Source organism: Balearica regulorum, chromosome 11 (genome assembly GCF_011004875.1).
Source record: "Balearica regulorum gibbericeps isolate bBalReg1 chromosome 11, bBalReg1.pri, whole genome shotgun sequence".
NCBI classification, from domain to species: domain Eukaryota; kingdom Metazoa; phylum Chordata; class Aves; order Gruiformes; family Gruidae; genus Balearica; species Balearica regulorum.
Genome location: NC_046194.1, coordinates 15,843,528 through 15,859,770, shown reverse-complemented (window position 1 = coordinate 15,859,770; position 16,243 = coordinate 15,843,528). Strand labels below are relative to the sequence as shown.

The 16,243-nt window shown below is 46.0% G+C and overlaps 1 protein-coding gene across 2 annotated transcripts in view; it reads right to left on the bottom strand.

Moving 5' to 3' along the window:
• Nucleotides 1-2,194, bottom strand: part of MTM1 (myotubularin 1) — a 46,266-nt gene extending 44,072 nt beyond the window's left edge. The window contains exon 1 of one of the 2 annotated variants that reach the window (XM_075763464.1): nt 2,098-2,194. The gene's annotated coding sequence lies outside the window, so the exon portion shown is untranslated. The remainder of the gene's footprint in view (nt 1-2,097) is intronic. The other variant, XM_075763463.1, reaches the window with a different exon arrangement.
• Between the last annotated feature and the right edge of the window lie 14,049 nt (nt 2,195-16,243).

Below are 16,243 nucleotides of genomic sequence, written 5' to 3'. Positions count from 1 at the left end.
GCTACTAAAAACTTTCTGGACAAAGGAAATAAACAACAGTAGTTCTTTTTATGTTTTATCTTGTGTCAGGAGATTTGGCACCAAGTAGTTGGAATTGAGAAGAACTTTCTCTTCTAAAACTATAGTTCTGAAATGTTTTTAATGTGTAAATGTTACGCAAACTTTTAACCATGCTTATGTTTCCCATACATATTTGGGCATCTTTCTGCACACAGTTAAGCATTTCCTCTCTCATGCCTTCCCAAAGAATACTGCCATTTCTTTGTTTCTTTTCCCAAATACATTCCATAATGACTTTCATATGAAAGCTGCTATGTAACTTGGCAAAGTCAGAAGGAACAGACTGTGAAACAAAACTTATTTTCACCTGATTCAAGTTCTTAGAAAAATTAGTGTGTTGTTTCCTTTAAAAGGTCACACACAACATTAAAGATTTACAGTTACTTCTCATTAAATTAGCCTTGCATTCTAAATTAACTATTGTTAGTTAACACTGTAACTCTTCATATCAAGAATACATAAACACTAGAGTTTGCTCAACCTCACTGATGCTAGAAGCCCATCTCTTCGGCAAGTGCATCTTTTGGAAGTTTCCTTCTGACCAAGCATAGAATGATAAACAGTGCAAGAAGGGAAAATCCTGCATTTGATTGAAAACACCTCTATAGCTCATCTCTTGTGACATTTGCCACACAATGAAGCTATATACAGCCCCAGTTCTGTGCGTTAAGGCTCATTGCGCTTAGCAGCTTTGTTAATAACTGTACAGCCTAACTTTTTTAACCACCTAAACCACAAATTAACATTAAAAAGAAAACTATAGCAGGAAAGAGGTTCTGGTTTTGCACAATACTAATCCTGTACCATGAGATATCTGCCCTTCCAATTTGGTTAATGATAAAACAAATATATGACTACTACCAAGCAATGACCACAATACTGCCCCAAAACAGGTATCATGCAGTAGAGCCAAGGTACTTTTTAAACATATATAGTTTTGATTAGTACCTATCATGAAAAATCAATCCACAGACCAACTGCAAAACACTTAACATCTACACAATTTTAATACGTTTGTCTATGTTGCTTTCTATAGTACCAAGAAAAATGGGACTTCCTGTGAAAAGGAAAAAAAGCTAATATCCTTCTTATGCTCTTATTTACATGTACATCTGAAAAAAACCCACCCAAAAACACAAAATCAAACAAACCAAAACCCATCAATTACACAGAGTGGGAATCATGCTTTTTGACTGCCATAGCACAAAGACCAGCAAGTGGAAACAGTCTATCATCAAGAGTCACGTTTTGTTTTAAATCAACTAAAAATGTTTGCTCTGAAATGGAAAGTTTCAGCTTTTCAGCTGTGAACACTGAAAGAAGTCACATGCTTGAGAACAAAATTTAAGCCAGTCAGAAATGACTAGCAGAGTGGCTTAAAAGTCTGAAAGCAAATCAAGAGCACTCGGAATATTTTCATATCACAGGAGAGAATTTCTTTTTACAGGGAAGGTAAAAATTAGAGTTCAAAGCTGTCTTTGCTAAGCCATGACGCTGAGCTATGCACTTCAGCAACGTCTCACATCCAGATGGATTCAGCACATCAGGGCGTGAGTCAGGAGAAGCCGGAGCCGAACAGCAACAAACAGCCTCAGCAGCCCAGCCGAGCCCCGCCAGCCGCAGGGCCCCGCCGGCCGCTTCGCCGTCGGCGGCCACAGGTGACTCCGGGCAGGCGAGCAGGCACGGCGGCCCGCCGGGGATGCGGGGCTCCCAAAGCGGCTCCCAAAGCGGCTCCCAAACGCCTCCAGCAACCCGCAGAGCACCCCGGGCGGCCAAGACGCAAGCGACGGGGGGACGCGAGGTGTGCCGTCCCCGGAGGGAGAATGGCCGGCCCGGAGGGAAGGCCCCGGCCGGCAGCTGCCCCTGCCCGGGCACAGTGGCGGGGCGGGGGGGGGCGGGGGGGGGGGGGGGGGGCGGAGACGGGACGACGGGAAGGGAGGAAAGGATCCCAGGCGCGGGGAGGGGTTGGGGTGCGGGTCAGGGACGGAGCCCGCCCGGGTAGCCCCGCTGCCCAACCCGGGCCCCACGGAGACTCACCGCGACGCCGCCGGCCCAAGTGCGGCACCGAGCGCCGCCCGCCCCGCGCGGACCCACCTCGCCCGTTCACGTGACGGGCCGACGCCCGCGCCACCCCGCCGGGCGACTCCCCCGGTGACTGCCGGGAAGTGTAGGCCGCGAGACCTGCCGGGAGGTGTAGGCCGCGGGGCCTGCTGGGAAATGTAGTCCCTGGTGGCGGCCGGGATGGCGGGAAGGAGCCGCCTGAGGCCGTGAGGGAGGTCCGGCCGGCCGGCCGTGGGGAGTCCCTCGCAGCGCCGTCCCTTGCCCAGCTGAGCATTCCTACATGAAACAGCAGGGGAAAAGGAGGGAGGGACAGGAAAACACCGGACATGCATCCAGGATAAAGCAGATCAAGTTGATGATCGATGGCCGTTGATGATCAGAGACATCCCAGCAGCCCAAGCCTTCTGGATCCACCCTGACTACAAATACAAACTGATGAGAAGAAAAAGAATTGGTAATGCAGATGCCAGAAGGACTATTCATGTAAAATTAGAAAAAAACCCCACCTTTGTAAAATGGCCCGTTGCCACCATACAAAGAGCAGCTGTGTACATCTAGAGGGCAAAGTGGTGATTCGGAGACCTTGTGTTGTCTGATGCTATCTGCTCTCAGGAAAAGGGGATTTGTGGTATTATAAAACATTTTCAATGTTATAAAATGTATTTTTTAGTTAGAACAACTGTGTCCAGCTTCTCCAGTGGTGTGGCTGGCCCTAACTTTTTCCCCTGTCAGTGAAGGGACAATGCCTCTCCCTGCTCTCAGGCCTGGATACCACAAAACAGCTGATCAAAGAAAAAAAAAATCAAGAAAACAATGTAAAACAAAAGTAACCTTGGGCTTCTTCATGATCCCAAGTGATTAGGAGCTTCATACCTGGTTTAACCCAGATCTCGCAGCTCCAGCATTGCCCGCCTCACACCAGCACAGTGCTGGCACTAACTCCTTTGGGAGGAAGATCATCACCTGCCAGTTTGCAAGCATCACACCAACAACCATTGCCTCTGCTTTTCTGTATCTTTCTGAAAAAGTCTTTCTCCAGGTTAATTTTGTTGTCTATGAACAAAGAGTTACACCATCTGAAGAGCTGACTGAGCTAAAGGCGCTTTGAGGTGAACCATGCATTTGTACCAGCCAGGATGTACTTTCAGAAGGAGCCACAAGACAATCATTTTTACATTAATTTTAGGTGTCTCCTTTACTATCAACAATTTATATCTGGAATTCCAAAAACTTTGGAAAATCAAAACCAAAAAACCACAAGGGAATTGGGCTGGTGCCTCTAATGATGGAAAAATTGTTTCTGGAGTAAAAAATAGTTCTACAATAAGCATGGAACTGTGTGTTTTACGTTAATAAGCAGCAGAAGCAAGCAGTGAGCAAAAGGAGATGAAATCACCTCCCTCACTCAGGCAGTCTTCTCTGTTGTCTGCTGGTATGATACGCCTTTGCTTCTGACATCATCCTTTCAGTAAAGACTAGCTAGAAAATTCACTGATGCAATTTTGAAGTCTTGGCTGGATTGATTCCAGTGTGGTATTTCCAACTGTAATCACCAATCAATGCATTGGTTTATATGTATACATTTATATGTATAAGTATACATTTTTTGGTCTACATATATGTGTATGTATACACACAGAGGATCCTTCTTATTTGATCATTCATTCAAGCTTGCATTCAGATCACATTTTAAAGCTTTTCTCTGACATTATGAAAATTAGAAAGATTTTTTCTTTTTTTTTTTTTTTGCCTTGCTCATTTCTGACACTTCATGGCTCAGATCACTAAAAGCGCTCTCCCCAACTGCTCTCATAAATTTCTTTCCATCAATTTTGTCCTCGATCTTTTCCAACCTGGCTTATGCCCCTGGCATTTCTTTAAAAAGACAAAGTCTCAAACAGCCTCTTGCTCATATGACCGTTAATGATCGCAACTACTATTCCACTCCAATCTGTCAAGTGAAATACTCTCCTCCCTTGCTCCGTGACTGTCCTTTCCCTTTTTTTCCTGCTACGTTTCTAACCCACCTACTGGCACATTTTTGAGGGGCTTTATCTTATGTGCCTTCCAGGAGATAATTAACCAGGCCTTTCCCCTTGGGTCGCTCCCCTAGTCACTCTGTGTTTTATCCCCAGGTAACGTGTACTACAAACAACAATTTCCACTCAGATTTTTTACAGGTATGCCTCTTCACTGCAGATTGGCACACTTTCCCAACTATGCTCTTGGCTTGTGTCTCTATTACCTTCTCATGACTGTTCAGTGGGACTTCACCTTCTGCTGCGCACAGTCACAAGTGCCCCGTGACTCCCACACCTGCATGGTCAGATGCCTGAAGATGATGTGAACAGGAAGAAACGTGCTTTGAGTCACCTGACTGATGATTCACTCGATGGCTATTTGGATCTGCAAGAGCATGTGTTATTAAAGTTTTGTGTATGAGTGGGGTTCTGGGATGTTTAGGCTGTCTGTATTTCTCAGCCTGGTCTTCATTCTTTTGTATTGCAGCATATGGTGCCTGGGTCGTAATCAGCCCAGACGGCACACAAATGCTCCAGCCTCCAATCCCTGGACCATCTGGATAAAAACTGGTTAATTGACAACCCTAATGTCATTTTAAGCTCAGTGTAGTTAAAATAGTGTTGAGTCTTCTCCCACAAGTACTCTCTACTTTATCTATTACACTATTATCTGCCTGTATGTAATCATCTTTGACTCAGACCTTTCCCTAGTCCTTTATGTTCAGACTATATCTAAATCTGTCCATACAGCTATAACTCCCATCTTCTCAAATCTCAATTACTGCAATATCCTTTCCTTTGGCCTTGGAAAATACAACCTTGTCTTGCTCATACTTACTGAGAATGCTGCTACAAAGACCATTTTTCTTTGTCATTTTCACCATATTATTCCTCTTTTCATCCCTGTGCTGGCTCAGCCTACTCGATCATGTCGGTCCTTACCTACATGTCTTTACTTTGGGCAGCCTCAGTAGCCTGTCCTCGCCTTACTTGCCATTTCCATTCACTGCTGGGATCTAACTGCAGGTCCAGTCAGCTCACGATGCCAGTTTTCACAGCCCATTTGTAATACATTTAAACAGCTCCTTCTGTGAATTCTTTTGGCTGCCTTTTATTTCCAAGCATCCTATAAACAGCCCAGAAGTTACTAGTAATTTTTCTTGAAAGCTCTCCTTAAAACTTGTCTTTCCTGTAACGTCTACAGCACAGTGTCACATTTCTTTATGCTGCCTGTCCTGCCTGTATTCCTCAGTTCTCTCATTTCTTACTTCATAAAGCTCTCAGGGCAGGACCATCCTTTGAGTTGATTCTAATCCATAACAGGGTCTTGTAGCGCTATGGTAATACAGATAATAAATATGCATGTGGAACTGGGATGCCAGGGAGAACTGAGGTATTATGAGATTGATGACAACGAAACGCAATTTGGGAGTGTAACCATACCTGATAATAATATTAACTTGTTTTCCTGCTATTTTGGAGAGTAGAGGGGCAAAACTAAGTGGAGGTGGGGAGTCTGCATCTTTAAATGAAGCCCATAGGTCAAGTTAAAGATGATTTATATCCATGTACCTCGCAACAATTTTCACTTGGTTATAGTTGCTGTTGTGGCAGATAGAATGGGAAGGACAATGTAGGGTGAAACGTATCATACATAGGTGTGTCTGTATGTTCACGTGTACTTCTTTTTTCCTTTTATGAGTTAGATATTAGAAAAGATATGGTAAGTCAGTGATTCTTCCGCTTTTCTAGCACTGTGCCACTTACACCCTTTGTTTCCTGTTATTGTCCTATGTTTGCTAACTTGATGTTTATTTTTGTCTCTGCTAAACAAAGACTGCCAGATTTAATTCTTTTAAGCTGTACTTTAAGACCTCTTTAACCTATTTCTATCTAGCTTTTCCCTCAATTACCCTAATCATTTCTTTATCAAGTAACATGTTGCCAAATAAAACGTCTATAGCGCCCTAAAAAAAATATCTGCCCCTTGCTGCTTGACTCACAATAGCAATAAGGTGAGTTATATAAGAGGCTTGTTGTATTTCTGGATCCTGCGACTCCCAAGGGCTGGAAATAGCAATTGTATTTTGGGAACCATTTTCAGAAACACTGACTGAACACGCATACTTGTTATTGTAAAATTAGGCGGATTCTAGCTTTCATATACCTAGGTTTTGCATGCGCAAAATACATATATATATGTACACACACACACACATCTGCTGTGACTAGTAGACAGATACCTCCTAATAGATGCTGATTCTTTGTCTTCAAAGACAGAGAAAATTAATATCAGGTACTGATTCTATATTTAGGTAGAAAAAACCCCCATTATTTTCTCCACGCAAATATTAGAAGCAGTTAGTAGTTTTATTTGAGAAATAGCAGCATTTCACAGGAAGGCAAAGTCATTCTCACATGTATCATACCTAATCTGCATAGTAAGTAAAAGGTTTTAGGAGAACTGGAATGAATTTGGATGAAAAGAACCAAACAAATGGAAGCTAGTAATATCCACTGAATTACCAGAACTGTTAGTGGAATTCATTTTAGTACCGTTGGAACAATGCCCCAAATTAAGAGAAATATAAGAAAATCTTCTTAAATTAAATAGCACACAAAGGAATAAGCTTCCAGTACACTTAAATGTAAATTGCAATAGAAAGTTACCTGTTAAATGTGTAAATACAGCTCATCAAACAGAAGGACCTTTCAGCCTAATACCTGTTAAGTGCTTTGCTGTTGCTCTGAAGTTCTCTGAGGGGCTGAGGTTTCATTCAAATCCCAAAAGAACTCGAGTGACACGGGCAGCTGAGACTACAGCAGTGAAGTGGTTAAAGTTAAAACACCTTGTAAAAGCTTAGCACATTGGCATCAAACAGTTTTATCAGGGTAAAAAAACTGTGTAAGGTGGACCCCCCTAACACCCTCCTTCTACTGTCAAGGTCCAGACACGTACAACTTAAACTACAGTAGTGTCTGAGTCATTTAAAAATCAGCATGTAAGAGTTATTTTAAGCATTATTTTAAATATGCCAATAAGCACAACAGAGATGGGCTGGCAGAACAGAGTTAATACTATTTGGAAATACTCTTTATTTTACATTACAAGAGTCACGGCAGCTGATAGAGCAGGAAGAGAAACATTTTCACCAGCATTTACTACTCACAGTGGAGTATTTGTGCACTTTGAAAACACAGCACAGCCCCTCTCAGCTGCCATCCCCCAATGAAGAGAAGTTAGCTTTAAAATTTGGACAAGCTCCAGGCAGAGGCTTCGGTTGCTGAACAGTGAAGAATCCCGAGGTCACAGGACGAGCCAGAGAGCCTGTAGAAATTCCACACTGGGAAAGCCCTTCCTCTTCCCTCTTTAGAAACATGCATCTGTTCAGATCAGACCATATTTTTGCTTGATTTCCATGATAGTATTTGGTGTCATGTTGTCAACAGAAGTGACTACTTACGCAGGATAGGAAATCAATGAGCTGGCAAGCTGTTCCAGGCACCGCTACCCACCAGAGCTTTACTGATTTCTCTCGCTAAAGCCCAGTTGATCCATTAATTCGGAAGAAACTCTGCACTGTCAGGTGCTGGTGATGAACTTCAGGTTGGATTCAAGCCTGTGTCAGCAGAGGCTGCCAGTGCTCAGCTAGAGGAATTGAGAATATGGTTTCTTTTGGGTTCTCCAAAGCTCATGCTTTATTGATTTTGGTTTAATTCAAATTTCCCCTGACTATGTTTTGTAGGGAAAATCAATTCAATCTTGTTATTCTAAGGTGTTATTCTTTACAATAAAAAAGACAACCCACTACCATAGTCAGTTTGCCTAAATATGTCATGGGAGGGAGAAGAGAAACAGTTTCAGATGCAATTTTCTTTACCATTGTTAGAGAAAATTGCCATTTATTGACAGGGTTAAAAACAACTGGCACTCATGGTGTTTGCAGGAATCTCCATTGCAGCAGTCAATGAAGGTTTGTCTCTTGACTCCCGTGGGACCAAGGATCATTCCCATGAGGCTGGAAGAGCCATGCTGCTGTGGATCAGCTAGCCTGGCTCATCTTTGCACTCTGGTGAGTAGGAGAATATAAATTTATTATGAAGCAGAATTTCTTCAGTTGATCTAATGACTGAAACAAAACCTCTCTCAGCTCTGCAAAATCACCGAGACAGGTGGGGCCTGCAGAAGCCCTGAATATCCCATCAGGTGCCGATATAGGTTTCTGCAGACAATTAGCAAAGCTTCAAGTGGCCACCTGAAAGAAATAACGGCTCTTATTGGAGCTAATGCAGTCATTTCTTCCATGAAGCTTCTTGTGAATAATTCTTGCTGGAAAAATTGTACATGATTTCTTTTCATTTATATTTTAATGCAATTTATTATACAACAGCGACCTCCATTCAGGGTTCAGAAGATCAGAGTACTTACAGTAATCTTCACAGCACTTTCTATCTCCAGCTACAGCTTACACTCACAGCATGAAAAGAATAAGAAGTTAATGTACCAAATCAGAAAGTCTCTGTGTGGCAGTGTTAATCTCAGTGTTGAGTTATTATTTATTAGTAGTATTATGGTAGCGTCTAGAGACCAGGGCCTCATTGTGTTGGGCACTGCATAAAATACATAAAGAATATATTTGCTCTCTAGAATAGTTCACAGTTTAAGTTTGAGGATGATTTGAGGATGTAGACAAGAGGTACTACAGCTATCACTACTGCCACAGCCCGAGGCAAAACTCTTTTCATGCTTATTGTGGATGCTGACACTAGGAATAAAATTACCTACTGACAGACAATTAAAATGAAAACATTATTCTGGGATCAGACCTCAAGGTGCAAGAAGATGAAAAGAGCCTCCCTGTCTGATTTCATGCCAGGCCAAGCACGGTTGCAGATGGTGTCTGGCTATACTCTCGGGTACATTAGCCATCCATAAGAAGCTCAAGAGGTGTCAGGCGTTTGAGCTTCTAAACCAGTCGATCATGGAGACGTCTGCAAGATGAAACAGTGAGTAAAGTAGTGAAGCAGTTACATATCCCCGGGAGTTAGTGCTGGAAATCCTGTGCCTGTGATAGTAGATCTACACATGGCTTAGCATGTTAGCTTTTGGCTAGCAGCTGGAAATGTGGGCATGTTTTCTGGCTTACACACTGGTAACCATTCCAGGATGCAATGACCTTTTTTGCTACTTCTACTGAATAATTTTTGGCTCCTCTCTGTTGAATGCTGTATTCATGTCACAACTCACTCCTAGCCAGTTTCCTGCGAGAATGAGTCTGATGCAATCATTTCTCTGTGTATCTGGGCACCCCCGACTAGATGATTTTGAATTGTTGGTTAATTGTACCAAATTCAAAACACACTAGGGGTCTCAAGAGAATTTGGCATAGTCACCAGTTCACCTCTTAGAGCCTTGGATTCCCATCAACCATTCTCTGCAGCCAGACATGGCAGTCCACAGGTTACCGTAATGTGTGTGAAGAAAATAAAGGAAATGTATAGGTGTGTGAGGATATATAAAAATAAAACAACAAAAAAATCACCAAAAACCCCAAACAAAACCCAAAAAAGCATACCTTAGTTAAAAAGTTGGAACAGCTATAAATCCTGTATCTGTAAGAAATCACTCCCACTGTTTGGGGAAAAACTGGTCAAGTAACAAACAGATAACCTCTTGGAGTACTCATGTAGCTGAACAGCATGAACTCAATCTCTGAGTGGCTGCAAATAACTACAAATGCACAATCGCCCACACAAATTGTGAGACACCAACAAAACACTAATTTTCCAGGTAGATTCAGAGCGTGGCCTGAAATTCATTGGTGTAAAAACTCATTTCCCTTTTCAACAAGGGATTGGGTTCTCAGTCACTCATGCAGCAAAAGCCAGCCTGCTGCAGCCAAGCATGTACAAGTATTTAGTTTAAATTTTTCTTTGGCTATTCAGTCACCCGCCGCAGGCAGCGGGAACTGCTGCTTTTGCCCCGAAAAGGCCAGCTGTGGGCTAATCTGCTCTGCGCGGCCTGAGCTGTGCAGGGAGTGGGTGCTGCAGGAGGCTGCCACGGTACCAGGAGGCTCTTTGATCTGGTTGACGCAGTAAAGCAAAGACATGAGACTAATAATAATACTTGGCACTTTTACAGTCCTAGCTGCTCAAAGCACTTTATCAGTGTTAACCAGTTACCCCTCAAACTATCTCTGTGGAAGAGGGACTATGTCAATTTGATGGGCAGGTAAACTGGGGTGCAGAGCTGGGCTGGGACATAGCGGCCTCTGATTTACAGTGACGAGCACGAAAGCCTCCCCAGATGAAGGAAAGGGCTCTGCAGAACAGCAAAGGAGTATCCTACGGCAAATTGGCTGCGCAAACCCACTGTGTCAACCACACTCCCAGGTCTCCAGTACCAGAGACACCATTACATTTCTGCACGTTCTGGCCTGAGCACAGGCTCCAAGGGAGGTGGCCATGCCACAGGATTTGTGCAGAGGGGTTACTTGAGGCTGTAAGTGAATTCCTAGCCATGAAGTCTGTCTCCAGTGCATGTGTGCACCCTCTCACCCTCCCTCTCCCTCCATCCTTCGTGTCGGGTTTGCCCTGGGTGACGTTGCGCTACAGCCCGGCGTTAGAGCGGTAACGTTGCACCCTGCTCCCCGCAGCAGCAACAGCCCCCAGCCCAGGCGGGAGGAGCCCTGCTGCTCCAAGGCTAAAGCCAGGCTGCTCCCCATCTGGATGCCTCTCTGTCGTCCCCACTGTGAATGGGAACCTCCTGCTCCTTCTGGAGATGGATCAGAACTCAGATCTGTCCCTTTTCTCCTGCTCGATCCCCACAGGTCCTCTTTCCCTGCTAGCTGCCTGGCTACTTGCTGCATTAGTATTAGTAGCATGCCACTACATTGTTCAACCTCGGGTCATAAGCCAAAAACCTTAGCAGAGTAAAGATCTGTAGGCTGAAGCAGAAGTAGGACTCCACCTGCTCTTCAAGACATGCAGTTGGCACTTTCAAAGAGTTTGTTGGCAGGAATATTGGCCAAGAAGAGTGAACCGCTCACGTTTTCAGTGTGAGCCCAACCCCTCTGGCAGGGCGAGGCGTGCTGCGTCCCAGAGCTGGGACAAGGCGCTGAGTAAAGCGACGTGCTCGCACAGAAGGTAGGTGGTATCGATGGCTCATCCTCCGCTGCCTACCTGCCGGGCTGCATGCTCACCCTGCCCAGGAGGAGCCAACTGGCTCTTGAGGTTGGAAAATTAAGACACCGAGGGGCCTGACTCACAGTCCCGTTTTGCCCACAACAGGCCATACAGCAACAACCAGCTTCTCCTCCCAGGGCTGTAAAACAAAACGCAAACTGGTGCACAGCTACCGGCGGTAAGACACAACCCACTGCCCGCAAGACGTGGCTGCCAGTCCTGCTTAACTACACTTGAAAAATCCTACTGGTGTCTGCCTGCCTCATTAGGCACTTAAATATCTTTGGGATTCGAGTCCTGAGCCTTTTGTGTCTCACGGTCTCCTGCTGCTAACGGACATCATCAACTATCCGGGAAGGGCACAGGAAAAAAAAAAAATTATTAAAGATTGTGAGGCTCAAACAGGGGGTTAATGGGAACTGCTTAGGCAAATAGTGTAGCCAGCTAATAGGTGAAAGAGAATAATAATTTATAGGCTGAGGAGAGGAAAAGAACACAGGTCCAGGTCTGCCAGGTAATTCTGTTTCCCCGGCTGCCATACAAAGGCAGCAGGGCTGACAAGGAGCAGTCTGTAAACTGTTTCAAAACTGAAACAAAACGTGTTTCTGCAGCTGGATGGAGTCAAGCACAGCTCTATATTAGCAAAGAAAAAAAGAGATTTCACAACTTTATAGCTTTGGGCTGGTTTCCCCTCAGGGAGTGAAAATAGGTTGGTCTCACCAGCTCCTGCCACTGCCCCGGGTCCCGTCTGCCCCAGCCGCTCATCGGCCACAGCACAGCTCCAGGACATGAAACCAAGCAGGGTCAGCACTCGGGTCCTTTTGCTCCTTGAAAAGGGATTAAGACAACATCAGAACAATTAAAATGTCCTTTTTTGATACAAATCCGATTTTGGGCTTAAAATGGCATTTTTTTTTTTTCTTTTCCAACCAAATTGTTTAAATCTCAGACATTAAATTGCAGCATCATAAACCTTGATAAAGACAAAACCAATGTGATGCACAAAACCCAGGAGCTTCTCACTGGTTTCTGGCTGACACCCGTGAGACCAGCAGCAGGGTTCAGCCGTGCAGCACAGGGCCCTTTGGGCTGCGGGGACAAATCATTGCTGTAGCTGTGGGTTGTTTAATTGACACAGAGCCGTGACGCAACTCAGACCACTGTCATGCCAATCTTGAGAAAAGAAAAAAAAAAATCCAACCGGCTCTACTTCCTGAGCTCAGGAAAGCAAAGAAATCAGGCTCTGTGTCCCCATGATGTGCACGGTCATGTGTTTTTGGCAACACACAGGGCACACAGCCCAACACAGCCCAACACCAACACGCACAGACTGACACCAACACGCACAGCCCAACACACACAGCCCGACACCAACACACACAGCCCGACACCAACACACACAGCCTGATACCAACACACACAGCCTGACACCAACACACACAGCCTGATACCAACACACACAGCCTGACACCAACACACAGAGCCCAACACCAACACACGCAGCCCAACACACAGAGCCCAACACCAACACGCACAGCCCGACACCAACACGCACGCAGCCCGATGCAGACAGCACGAGCCCTTGTTAGGCAAATGGCTGCCTCGGGCAGAGCGGGGATGAAAGCCAAGTCCCAGACCTGCCGCATAACGGGAAATGGATTAAGACGTGTATAAAACAGCATATTTGTTCTGCGCAGTGCTACAAAACCATCGAGTGAGCGGGGAGGGAGCAAAGAAAATGGCTGTGATTAACTACAGCTCTACTGGTTTCAGCCTGGCTGCTTTAATAAGGCGCCTTTCCCCAGTTTTATGCAGGATTGTACACAGGAGGCCTCTTGACCAGCCGGAGTCTTAAGTTCTCAGTAACTCTTGCAGCTGCCAACCAGTACTTGTGTTTTAGCTTGCCCAGGAGAGACCCTTATTGGTATTTAAAACACCTCACTCTCTTCCAGACTCTTTCCTTTATAAAAAAAAAAATATAAAAAAAATTGCTATATATACAGCAGGGAATAGAAGGTGAAACAGGCATTAATTTGGCATTAAGCACCAAAACCTGAGCTCAGCCTGAATAGATGGCTGGGCAGATGTGCCAGGGCCAAGCGTCCCCCGGGGAGCGTGCACCACCTGCCCTTCAGTGCCGACACGCGGCGGGAGAGGAGGCAGAGCCGGCGCAGCGGCTGGCCGCTCGCCCTCACGCCTTCCCTCGTCCTTGCCTGCCCTGCAGCCAGGTGCCAGCGTGGAGCGGGTCCTCTCCCGGGGCCACCCCGCACATCTGCGGCGCCTCTCCCACAGCGCGGGGCCATCAGGGCAGGACCGGGAGGCGAGTGCCAGCCTCTCGCCAGGTGCTCGCTCCTGCTCCCAGGTTGGTGTAAATCAGGGGTTCCCCTGCTGCAGGCAGTGGAATAGCTCCTGATTTACAACATCCTACACAAGAGGAGAACTTGACCTTACACTTCAACATCAGTGCAGCTTCCTTTGTTGAAAGCTTCTTAAGAAAGACATGTAATCAATCCTGGAGAGCCACCGAGCAGCAGAGCTCAGGTTCTGCATAACTCAGGGCTCGGCTTCCCGCGGAAATGGCCTGATCCAGGCTCCCATGACATCTATTCCTAGGCGCTCCCTGCATACTTTCTGACAGGAGTGAGTGTGGTTTTCTGTTTTGCCTTTGTCAAAAATGGGCTGCTTGAGATTAATACAATCCACAAAGAGAATTTTTCCGTAATAAGTCCGACTTACCTATGCTACTAACCTTTCAGACAGACAGGCTCAGGTCTTTGGAAATTCTGGCCTTTATAGGTATTTGATGTTATTTTAGAATCCAAGAGGAAAAAGCTTACTGCCTTGCCTCTGTTTTCATGGCCATAATTATGAGGGCAGTCTGGTGACGTAATTTGTTTGGGAAATAAATGATAGCTTTCAACAGCTAGTCCTGTCAGACACTTCGTTCCTTGTAACTATTTTAGAAAGCCAAATTCATTTTGCACTTCCACAGCACCAGATGCTGTTCTTATTTATGCTTGTGTAAATCCCGTGCTATGCCACTACCTTCAGGAGACCTACTCCGTGTTTACACTGCGTGCGAGGCAGCAGAATTTGGCCCGTGGTGTAAGTCTACATACGCCTTGTGGCGTGATCGGCTAGTCCAGTAAATACAACGGGAGAACTGGGCTGCAACCCCAGCACAGCACTGGCCATTGCGGGGATGGGCCAAGCCCCAAAAGATCTCTTTAAGAATCAGCAGTTACAAGTAGAACCAAAGACAGCAAGATTATAATAATAATTAATAATAATGATGATGATGATGATGCTTAGCCCTGTTCTTCCAAGCTTGATGCAGTCCTGACTCCTCATGGCACCTCTGGGGCAAGGAAGGATCAGCATTCCCTCTTGAGACATGAGGAACTGAGATACAGAGGGGTGACAAGCTCTACCAGCTCAAAAGCTAGAGAAAAAAAGAGTGAAACCAAGTGGGTACACAACACAGGTACAAGATAAACTGTTTTTCGTAAATTCTGTGGGAACAGTTGGCTTTTGAAGATGAACACACCTCCCCCCCCGGCCCCCAGTTTTGTAACCCAAATCCTGCGGAACTGAGGAGCTGAAAGGTGCATTGACACAAACAAAACAAAGAATGAAAAGAGGGCATTTTTTTTGTTATTTTTATTAATATCCTAGAGAAGACCATGTGGGCAGTAGCCTCCTCGGCCCTCTATGACTGCTGCGCTGCTGACCCGGCGGGGGTCAGGCGCTGCTGGCTCCCAGACCTGTGGTCAGACCCGCAGCTCCATAAAGCAGCGACGGCCCGGCTGCAGCCAGCGCTGCTCGCTGGCAGGACACGGCTCACGACAGAAACGCTGCTGAAACGGTGCCAGTTTTCATAGTCAAACAAACTCACCTTTGTCCTCGCCACAGACGCGCTCGCAGGCATTTCTCCCCCTCTCCACTGTCTGGAGGCGAGTCGGCATTTCTGTCTCATTCAGACACTCGCCAAGTTTTAGAGCCTGTTTTGGGCAATTGTTTGGTGGGGCTGAGCCTTTGCTGGAAAAACTGGCTGCTTTCCTCCTCGCCCTGGTTTCACGCAAGTACGTGCCATTCTGGAGACAAGCCGGTTGGGGGTCATTCCCCTCGGAGCTTCTTGCACCGTGAGGACCTACCTTTGGCATCACGAAGCCACGGGGATCTCTGCCAAGGCCTCCGGTGGTTGTGCTTGGGAGAGGTCTGCCCACCACCAGCAGAGCCTGTACCCGATTGCTTTAAACCCTGACTGTCCTCTCTCATTTTGGACTTCAGGAACTGTTCTCTGCCATCTGGCTCTAGAGAAAAGGCTTCTAGAAGGACCTGCTCCAGGGAGGGAATGACCTTGCCAAACCCTCCCTCCAGCACGGACCAATTTGAGGGAGATCCCCCCCAGGAGATTTCCTCAGGCTTGCTGTGCCCACAGCGTGCCCAGGACAAAAGGCAGCACCGACACGTCTCCTCCACCAGCCCTAGGAAGCTGGGGCGGCGTCTGGCTCTGTTTAAATAAGGCAATTTTAGCTACAGGTTCTATTTGTGCATTTATTTAAGATCACTAAAATTTTCCTGTCCCTTCCTAGCCCTCATCCCAGCCTCGCCACCCCCAGGGCCGGCACCAGCTCTCCAGTCGGATGATTTCTGTGTCAAAGCAGCGAAATACCGTACCCACCGCCGCCCTCGCCGGCGTTGCTGAACGAGCAAGGTGGGATTGCCCGCAGCCCCCAACCCTCCTCACGGCTTTATTTTCTGACGAGCCAGCTGATACGGGCATTTAGAAACAAGAACTGTCACTTAAATAAACATGGTGCTATGCAAAAAACCCAAACCCAACAGAGATTAATTTCACGTTCACCTATAATTACACTGGCAAAGGAGAGCGGACCTAAGAAATCCCATCTTAA